Source organism: Macrotis lagotis, chromosome 4 (genome assembly GCF_037893015.1).
Source record: "Macrotis lagotis isolate mMagLag1 chromosome 4, bilby.v1.9.chrom.fasta, whole genome shotgun sequence".
NCBI lineage: Eukaryota > Metazoa > Chordata > Mammalia > Peramelemorphia > Peramelidae > Macrotis > Macrotis lagotis.
Genome location: NC_133661.1, coordinates 81,546,068 through 81,557,252, shown reverse-complemented (window position 1 = coordinate 81,557,252; position 11,185 = coordinate 81,546,068).

Genomic DNA, 11,185 nt, shown 5'->3' with positions numbered 1-11,185 from the left:
TTTGTAAAATCCTGTATCATTAAAAATAGTATTGTAACCCACTGCCAGTATCTTCACTATTTGGTGTCATACTCTGGTTTCTCATTGTAATACTCAAATGACCCTGGATTCTTGAAGTCTCCATCAAGAATGCAAACCCTGACAGGTCCCACCCACTTTAAATACAGGTCCAGTGCCTGTCCCAAGTGTCTGTCTTCTGAGGAATAGCCTAAGCTTAGGAGGACTAACCACAGGTGATGAATGGGTATTGAAATGTTGAAAAATATCCCAAACACAGAAAATACCCACCAAAGACAAATCCTTATGGTACTTAGCAGAAAAGTGCATTTCAAAAGGGATTCTAAGGGCATTTAAAAGAATTAAAGATTTTTTTGGTAAGAATTCTTGCTTCTCAGTTTGTAAGTATCTTAGGCTGGATTTAAGCCCGGATCATCCTGATTGTAGGTGCAGCAAGCACTCTCTTCATTGAACCACCAGTTGCTTCTAAATGGGTATGGTAATATCATCTGCCTACCAGGGTTGTGAGGATTAAATGAGGAAATATTTGTTAAACTCTTTGCAAACTTTATAGCTCTATATGGATGCTGGTTGTTATAAATATTTTGTGATCATTTTAAATCCTTGAGATTGGATGAGATCTCCAAGAGAGAATTTAAAGAGAAAAGAATAGGAAAAACTAAAGACAACCTTAGGGATTGCCAGTAGTTAATGAGCAGAAAGAGGATGAGAAATCAAGGAAGAAAATAAAGAGACTTCAGAGAAGTAGGAGGAACTCCTGGAGACTAGGATCATCAAAACTAGTGGAAAAGATCTGTTCAAGGAAGGTGAATAATGAAGTGTCCTTTAGATTAAGGTGGATTCGAATATTCACGCTATTCCCTTGCTTACCAGTGTTGCTGTTAGGGTGTACAGTGTTTCTCTGGTTCTGTTTTATCTCACTCAGCATCAGTTCATGCAAATCCCTCTTTATTTCTTCTTCCCCTTTATGTCTTCTCCTCAACCTTTCCCCCTCCCTCATTCAAGTGGTTTTGCAAAGGCACAAGTTTAGCTATTCATTTATTTTTCTCATTGAGAAAATTAAACTTTCCATAGTTTGGATTGTTATGAAAGCCTCAATTTCAAAAGGAAATAAGATGGAAAAGAGTTTATTGGAATTCTTTGGAATTATAAGACACAACTTTGATTTACTTTAGAGAGAATGACCTTGGTCATTAGCAGCATAGACTAGGTATGGGAAACTAACCATCCTAGTTGGAGAGTCTAAGAAGTTGGGAAAATATGAAAAAGACATTTTTCTCAATTGTTCAAGGTGCATGAATGGTTATGTTTATCAAATGAGATATTTGTTTTTAAAAAAGTACAATGGCTGGTTTATAGTAGACACCCAATAAATACTTATTCTCTCCTCCTTCCCTTTATCACCTCCCAATTTTAAAAAGTGAACCAAGTAACATAAAAGAAGAATATCAAAAGAAAGGACTCAAATAAAGGAAAACTTTAAAGAAAACTCAGCAGAGGGTGGCTAGGTGGCTCAGTGGATAGAGCACCAGCCCTGGAGTCAGGAGTACCTGGGTTCAAATCCGGTCTCAGACACTTAATAATTACCTAGCTGTGTGGCCTTGGGCAAGCTACTTAACCCCATTTGCCTTGCTAAACCTAAAAACAAAAAAAAACAAAAACAAAAAACAAAAACCAACAGCAGAGAACGAAAAAGTGAAAAAACAAAAGAAGCTTTAATTATAGTGAATGGGGGAAAAAGTAAAGCAAAATCTCTGGAGAAAAAGAGTAATAGAGTATTAATGGCATCTAGACTCTTGGATGTTGGGAAAACTTCAAACTTTAGGGTTAGTTAAGTTAGATTTTTTTTTTTTTAGGTTTTTGCTAGGCAATGGAGTTAAGTGGCTTGCTCAAGGCCATGCAGCTAGACAATTATTAAATGTCTGAGGCCAGATTTGAACTTGGGTACTCCTGACTCCAGGGCCGGTGCTCTATCCACTGTGCCACCTAGCTGCCCCCTAAGTTAGATTTCTTAAAAACAAGCAAAAAAAGAGAATCAGTAGTTATAGACCAGATGATGAAAAATTTTAAAGCCAAGTAGTATAGTCTTAAAATGAATAGCAAATACAGTGCAAAAATAGAAGTATAAAAACATATCAGAACTTTAAAAAACACATAATTGCAAGAACACAAGCTCTCTTTCCAAATAATTGACTGCAAGATATAGCATCCAGGAATAAATAGGTAATAATCCAATTTTAGTGAACCCTTGTCAAATCACAACTGAAGTACTATGTTTGTTCTGAGTACTCTTTGGAATTATATAGTTATCACTTTTTTTTTTAGGATACTGTTTCTCCTTATCTCACCCAGGTAGAAGTACAGAGGCCACTCACTTGGGATCCATTGCTGCTTGGCAGGGGAACTTTAATATACTCCATTTCCAACTTGCCTTTACCCAAGGTCTCAATTGTATTTGTGCCTGTGTGGACTTAGGACAGAGACTCGTTTAATTTTAGCTCTATTGCATCCTCAGCATCTATCAGCACCCTCAGACTCAAGGGACTGACCCAACCTTAGCCTTCTCTCATAGCAGGAAATATAGGTGCTCAACAATATACCCTATAGGAAACCATATTTAAGAAAAGACATTGACAAATGGAATCCAAAGGAGAGTAATTAGAACAATGAAGGGTCTCAAGGTCATGTCATGTGAAGATTAATTCATGGATATTTAAGCTGCAACAGATGTAGGAAGATAAAACTATTTTTTAAGTATTTGAAGGGCTGTGTCATATAAAAAGATAAGCTTCATTCTGCTTGTTGTTATAGGGCAATAGTAGGAGGAGAATGGACAAATTTCTTAAAAATTACAAAAATTCAGAAGTGGAATGGGCTCCTTTGGGAGGTGATAGCAGAGGTTATGTTGTTAAAAGGTTAATTTCACCACAGAAGTACTGACTAGCCTTGAAATCCTGTGATTCCATGATTCAGTCAAAGAACAAACTATAAAGCCAATGAATAATTATAGTAAAAAGAATAATAACAATGAAACAACATTTATTAAATATAACTGGAATAATTCTTTTACCTGAACATTTTAATGAAAGATAAAAAATTATTATCAAAGTATGAAATTCAACATATTTTGTTCATATATCATCATTTAATGCTCATCCCCATTCCTCAAACTGACCCTTCCCTTGTGATAAAGAAATGCAGCTAAGCAAAACTATCTAGTTCAGTGACCTAGTCTGATAATTTATAGAGTATCCTGTTCAGTAGTAGTAGTACCCTACCCTTCTGCTATCTCACCTTCAGGACCTTAATTGTTTTTTTTAAATAGTGCTCTTTTCATTGCCATTGTCAAAAGAAGTTTAAAAAGAAAATGAGTGATAAAATGGAAAACAAAAAGACTTAAACTGAAAAACGTCTATGAAAATAAAATGGTCTCTGTGTGTGTGTGTGTGTGTGTGTGTGTGTGTGTGTGTGTGTGTGTGTGTGTGTCTCCACTAGGTTGTAAGCTCCCTGAAGGTATTTTTGTATCCCTAGCACAATGCCTGAAACTTTAGTAGGCACTTAAATGTATGTGATTATTGACTGACTGATTGACTATAGATCAGGGGCTCATCTTTTTTGTTGCATGGATTCCCTTCTCACAGTAATGTTTTTTTTTTGGTTGAGTTTTTTTTTTTTTTTTTTAGGTTTTTGCAAGGCAAATGGCATTAAGTGGCTTTCCCAAGGTCACACAGCTAGGTAATGGAGTGTCTGAGGCGGGATTTGAACTCAGGTACTCCTAACTCCAAGGCCAGTGCTCTATCCACTGTGCCACCTAGCTGCCCCCACAATAATGTTTTAAATGTATAAACTTATTAGTATTACAAACACATAAAATGTAGGGTTACACAAGACATTATTATATTGAAATACAGTCATCAAAATGTTTAAAAAACAAATTCAAGTGACCTCTAGCATAGAGATAAGGATAGAGTTCTAGTCAAAAAGTTCTGGGTTCAGATCACACTTTTGACACTTACCAGCTATGACCCTCTATATGCCTCAGACAGCTTCCCAAGACATAATTATTGTCATAAATGATTTGTGATCTTCACTGTTTGAAAGTTTTCCCACAATGGGGGAAAAATCTGCCATGTTACAAAATCCTTTCAACAAATAGTTTGTTCCCATATTAATGTAACAATGTTAGTAAACTATTAACTAATTTAGTTCTTCAAAGACAAAAATAAAATCATATTGCCAAAATCGAAAACAGGAAAGAATTCACAATGAATGAGGAATGAATCAAACAGGAAATAAAGTATTTACACATCTAATCTCAGAAAAAGAAATTAAGTCAGCCATAATAGTCCTTCCAAAGGAAAAACGTTATCCAGATGAATTTGCAAGTAAACTTCAATATTTAAAGGGGGGAAAACTGTTGCTACGTAAACTTTTTAGAAACAGAGAAAGAAGCCGCTTTCATTAGACAAATAAATATGATTCTGAAACAACCTAGGGAAGGAGAAAACAGAAAAAGAAGCACAGACCAATATCAAAGATGAATACTGATGCAAAATAATTATTAAAATGTTAGCAAAGAGATTATAATTATATATAATTATAACAATGTATAAATATTCAATTATAACTATTCAAATCTACAGATTTATCATTATGCCAATCAAATTGCTCAGATAATGCTTTAAGGAATTAGACAAAGTAATTACAAAATTAATATGGAAGAACAAAAGCTCAAAAATGTCAAGGAAATAATAGGAAAATGCAGAATGAAAGGCACTTTGTCATCTCTACTGAATAAAAATAGAAAAGCTAAAAGAAAGGTTCATATGCAAAAATAATATTAGTCAGCATCTTTTCGTAATGATAAAAATTTGGAAGCTAGATATATGTTCCTGGGAATTAGGGCATGAGTGAATAAATTGTGTATATAATGTGTAAATGTAATGGAAGATTACTGAACCACAAGGAAGAACAAATATGAAAGTTTTAGAATCATGGGAAGACTTGTACAACATAGTGCAGAAAGAAGAAAGCAGAGACAAAAAAAGAAGAGTACTTTATAACCATTCTGAGGACAAAACTGTAAGTAGAGATCCTAGCAGGGAACACAATTCAGTTCAAAGCTACAGACAGTGTTGGAGAAAAATGACAGAATGTGTCTTTCCTTTCTGCTGATTTATTAATAATCATGTAAGCTACAAAACTGAAAAGTTAAATCCATCAAAAATATAATATAATGATTAAATATAAATTAAATATAAAGGTGACTTTCCTTTACTGTTTTCAGGAAATCTGTTGTCAGATTTGTTTGAGTGATTATTACAGTGTTGTGTGAAAGCAAATGCTTCAATAATTTTGGGGGGCTTTAGGGGTTTTTATAAAATGAAATACATCGGTGCTCAGTACCCTCAAAGATCCACTGTCAGTTACCACTTTCGTGGTAACCTCATCCTCTGTAGATATTACCTCTTTCATCTCCCTACCCCTTTTATCTAGATCCTATGCTTGGTATGTTTGGTAAACCGGCTTGATAAGGTAGGTAGGACAAGATCAGAAACCAAAAAGCTCTTATAATAATTTTTGCATTTCTATATGTCTGCTCATAAGCAAAATAGAATATCTTTAGAATTTCTGATATACAGTAACTGAGGAACATGACTCAATACTCAAATATGTATGTATCAAATAGTATACAAAACAGGCTTCAAGTATGTAAGCCATAAAGAAAGTAAATATTTGAGAAATTGCATCACGTACATAACATACTTCTCAAAAAAATAATTCTTGCCTTTAGAAATCACTCTTGACTTCTGTGTTTAAACAATATCTTCATCTCCAAGTTTAAAACTATTGCAAAGTCCTCCTATACTCCAAGGGGGTTTTCAGTTTTGTCACAGTTCTTTCTGGTAGCTGAACAACCCCTTGCAATAAATGTAATGTTGAAGGGTACTGACCATTCAAGGTGCATAGGCAAGACAAATGAGGGTTTATGTTCTTTATCCAAAAGACCACTAAACTAAAAAATAACTTGGAGAAAATCAAAAGGGTAACAGGAATTTCATAGTAGGTTTCATTGACAAGCAAGAGAAAACTAGAGACTTCTAAATGTTGCTAAGGCACAAGATCCAAAAGCAAGCTTGTTTTGCATGGGAATCACTTTTGTAGCTAGACCTTTGTATCAGATCATTTCTGAGTATATTACAAAACATACTATAAACTTACTCTGAAATCTAGAAAGAAAGGAAAAAAACATATACTGTGGTGTGATTGTAACCAAGTGAACCTGAGTATTGCTTTTGGCACCTGGTCCTGACTGGTATTGGCCAACCCTAACGTACACATTCATGTCCCCACCTGAACCCCCTCCCTCCCCTTACAAGAACAGTGACATTGGTGAAATGGAGAAAAAAGAAACCCTGTGGGAAGGAGTTCAGTTATTTTCCAGAGCTTGATTCTTCCTAATCATCAAATGGATTTAAAGTAAATTGGAACAATTTTCTAGTGAGAGGTAAAAAGATTAAGGTGGACGACTGTGTTAGCATAATGCAATGAACACGGTAGTCAAGACCCAGGTCCAAGTCCTAGCTCTACCACTAACACCTCATGCACTTGAAACAAGTTACCTGACCCTAATCTATCATGGAGGGTACAACAGAGCACAAGGGTTGGCACATCCTACTGTGCTGGCAAGGATTGGATTCAAAAATATTAGCTGTATGAACTTAAGAAAAGCTTCATCAGTGGCAGTGTCTTCATCTATAATATGAAGATGCTACTATTTACACTAACTGCCTTCATTAAATTCTTACTCATCTGGTCATGGAGATGACCCTTGGTTTTTAAAGCCTGTTTCAGGAGAGCATAAGCCCTGGTAGAGCATAATCTGGAAAGACAGATAGTGATGGATTATGTTCATTATAATATGTATTGCAGCTACTCACACTATCCAAGGACCTCTTCAATATCCTCTGGATGACTTTTTTTTTAAAGACTGGGTTTCCTTTCTCACCTGAATGAAACCATAGGGGCACTCATGGGCCTGTCATGGAAACTTTGATTTGCTTATTTCTGATCTTGGCTCATTTGTCCCTCTAATTCCTCTCAAATTCAATGTAGACACCATCCAGGCTTCCCCTAGCAGGAATCACAGCTAGATATTACCATACCTGGCTCATTTTCAAGTTTTTAGATAACATAGTATTCCATTCATTATACCAACACTAGTAAAATATTAGTATTCTTTAAAAACAAGTCTTTTGTCTCAGGAAGAAGTTGTCAATGATTTTAAAACATGATCACAACATATGGGTGATGAATGATGGATGAATTTATTCATTGTGATCTTCAAGGGGATCCAATCTGCCCTTATCATAGACTGAAGGAAATGAGCCTTTTCAACCACACTAACTCTGATGGAAGAGGGACCCACAAAGACCAATACTACCAATACTCTCTTGGAAAGTGTAATCCTACCGAAGGTATCTGTTGTAAGGATTCAAGGACCCCGAATGCAAAGTGATTTATATATGCAAATGAGTGTGTTCCTTAAGCTCTACTTTCTCTTAAAACCTTAAAAACAATTCACTTCTACAAAAAAAAAATCTAACAGACGGTTCACACACAGCTCGTGTATAAACCTCAGTCAGGCCAGGCGGCTGACAAGAAATAGAAGCAAGCTATTGATCCAGCCTGTCAGTAGGTGCCTCCCACGAGGAAAACCCACATTAGGGTGGTTTGAGAGTCCAAAGGCCATGGAGCTAGAAAAGACGTGTTCCCTAACTTCCTTTAGTAAACATGAGAGAGACAGAGATAATGAGAGACAGAGACAGGAGAATCCTCTTTGGCAGAGAACTGACCAAAAAGGGAAGCCTCTAGACCTGTCCCTTTCCCAGATGCTAAATTTCCTCTTCTGCCACAACCAGCCAATTTGAAGCCTTGCACAGGGAGCCCCTGCAGCTGCCATCTTTCCTTCCTTGTGTAGAGCAAGGGATCCTGTTGAGAGGTGGGATCACCTAAAGACACAAAGACCGTGGACATCATGTACAACAATTTCAGCTTTTACATAGGAACGTGTGTCAGGTTATGAAGCCTCATTGAGGTCCTATTTACCAAAGACCACTATCAGACAAAAGGCAAAAAAGGGGAAAGTCCACAAGCAAGCAACTACCACCAGAGGGCAGGATGGAGCTACTTCTCAGAGGCATATTTAAACACCTAGGGAAGGGAATAAACATTTCAAGGGCCTGCTATGAGCCAGTCTCAGTGCTCCATAAGCAGATATAAAGGCAAGAGACAAGCCCTGCCCCAAAGGAGCACACAGACAAATGGTACCCCAGAATTTCCCAGTTCACTCTGTATTAGTTTCTCAACTTGATTTCAACTTTAGCAACACCATGTCTCTGACAGATGCCTTCTGGTGGAGTCCTTCTCCATTTCAACTTCTCTTTATTTAATGGTTTCCCCCATTCGATTGTAAGCTCCTTGAAGCCAGACTTTTTTATTTGTTACAATCTCCAGCACTTAGCCTGGTATATCATAGGGACTTAATATCTATGGACTCTATGCTTGCTGATATGTTAAAGGTTTTGTTTTGTTTTGTTTTTTGAAAAATAACATTGGAAATAAACTAAAATAAATTTAAGGACTGTCTTTAAATTGGTTAGACAGTACTTTAGTGTCTGCTAATGTGTACATATGCAAATACATCTAATTTTTGAAACATTTGTGGTTTAGGAAATATATTTGGTTATGACCATAAACTAATTTTGAGTTTATCTAGTTTCCTTTTTAAAATTTTGTCTTTGAACCACAGTTATTTCTTCGATTCTTTCTCAACAAGACTCTTTCACAATAAGCACAACTCGTTCATAAGATATTAATATTTCACTTCTTGCAATACAATGATCCAAGACAGTCCAGGAAGACTCATGATGAAAAGGGCTATGAAATCATATGTTATCCGAATATAGACTGAAGCACACTATTTTTCTTTCTTTCCTTCCTCCCCCTTCCTCCCTCCCTCTCTTTTCTTTCTCATGTCTTCTTGCACAAAATTGCTAAAATGGAAATATTTTATATGATTACACATGTATAACCTCTATCAGATTGTTTACCATCTCTGGGAGGAAGGCAAGGGAGGGAAGGATAGAATTTGGTCCTTGGAACTTTTTAAAAAGTTAAAAAATTGTTTTTACATGTAATTGGGGAGAAAACGTAAAATATTAAATTATTTTTACTTCTCTTTGAATAAAAATTTTTGGAATTTTATTTTTTTCCAAATAAGAAACAAAAAGCTCTTATCAATTCAAATTTCATGTTATTCTCATTTGTTTGGAAGTAGAAAAGAAGCTTCTTTAGAAAAATCACCTAGTAACATAATTCATCTCACAGGATCACAGATATTGACCTGAACAGGACCTTGGAATTCATCTGGTCCAACCCCTGATTTGACAGGAGAAAATAGACCTATGGGAGATGAAATAACTTGCTCAGGCACACATGTGGTGAGTGGCAAAGGATCAAAAACAGATTTTTCCCCTCCAGGGTCAGTGGTTTTTTTTCCTCTCTATAACACCACCTTAGATTGTCAAACAGACTTGGCCATATTTATACTGAACAGATAGATCCCTTCTCTGTTCCTAATGATTTGCTGAGAATAATAAATGACTGCACAAACTTTTAATAACAGTATAACTTGGAGCCATAAAGACCTGGATTCAAATCCTACTTCAAACAGTTATTAGTCTCATGATCCTGGAAAAAAGTCCTTAATCACACATGAAACTTCAGCTTTCTATTCTGTAAAATGAAAGCATGATGGAACAAATTACAGGAACTGATGCTGAATGAAAGGAGCAGAACCAAGAGAACTTTGTACAAATTAACAACATTGTGAATTAATCAGCCTTGATGAATGCAGCTCCTCTCAGCAGTTCAGACAGTTAGGACAACCCTGGGAGACCATTTATGGACAGAATAACAACAAAACAAAACCAAAATCCCCTACAGAATCTGAACACTACATTCATTTGGGGGGGGGGGGGTTGTAAGACAATAGGGGTTAAATGAGTTGCCCAAGATCATACAGTTAGATAACTGTCAGGTCACATTTGAACTCAGATCCTCCTGACTCAAGGGTCAGTGCCACCTAGCTGCCCCAACTACATTCACTTTTTTTTCTCATGTATTTCTTCCCTATTTCATGGTTTTCTTTCTTTCCCCTTATTCCTAATTGCTTATATAGAATATGACTAATCTGTAAACATATTAAACACAATTGTGTCCATAAAATATTCACCAGACTGGGACTGCGACTGGGACGGGAGGGTGAAAGGAAACTATGTAACTTAAAGATATGCATATGCATGCGGATGTTAAAAAAAAAAAGCTTTTATAATGTATTGATTGGGGAAAAAATGAAAGCACGAATACTTGTCCCCATTGTATAGGACTGTTTTAAGGAACAAATGTGATCATATATGTGGGATCAATTTACAAACCTTTAAATGCTATATAAAAGTCAATTATCAGTACTACCTCTTCCCTCCCTCGCCAATAAATATTCTGCTTGAATCTCGAATCTCTTCTCCAGACTGTGTGCAGGATCTAAATGAGAAAGGAATTTCCAAACTGCTCAATCCAAGGTGAAGAATGTTGTGAAATGAAATATTGTGTGTCAGGAGATATGGGTTCCAGACCTGGCCACCACTAACTGCTGTCATTTCAACTCATATGAGTTTGAATATCCTCATTTGTAAAATGAGGAAGCTGAATGAGATGTTTCAGGTCCCTTCTGCTTGTTTCTGAGTTTAGTCAATGTAGAACTGAATGAGAGATAACTCACTGTCTGGACCTTCAATGGCAACTTTTCCCAAATCGGAGTTTATAATGTCTACAGTTAAAAGTTACAAAAAGGTTACAGAATGAGGGAAAATATGCAGACAAAACAAAAATACATTCTCTGTTAAGTGAAAAGCATTGCTGCAGACTCTGGAGAACCCCACAGTAACTACCCTCAAGATGCTTATCTTCTAATGGAAGAAGACATGCAGCTGGAATGCTTTGGGGGAGGAGAAGAGAGGGACCCAGGAGGCAAGGAGGCCAAGGAAGAGAATATACAATTACACAGGTGAGAAGTAGAGAAGATATAATATTCATGGAGGAAGAG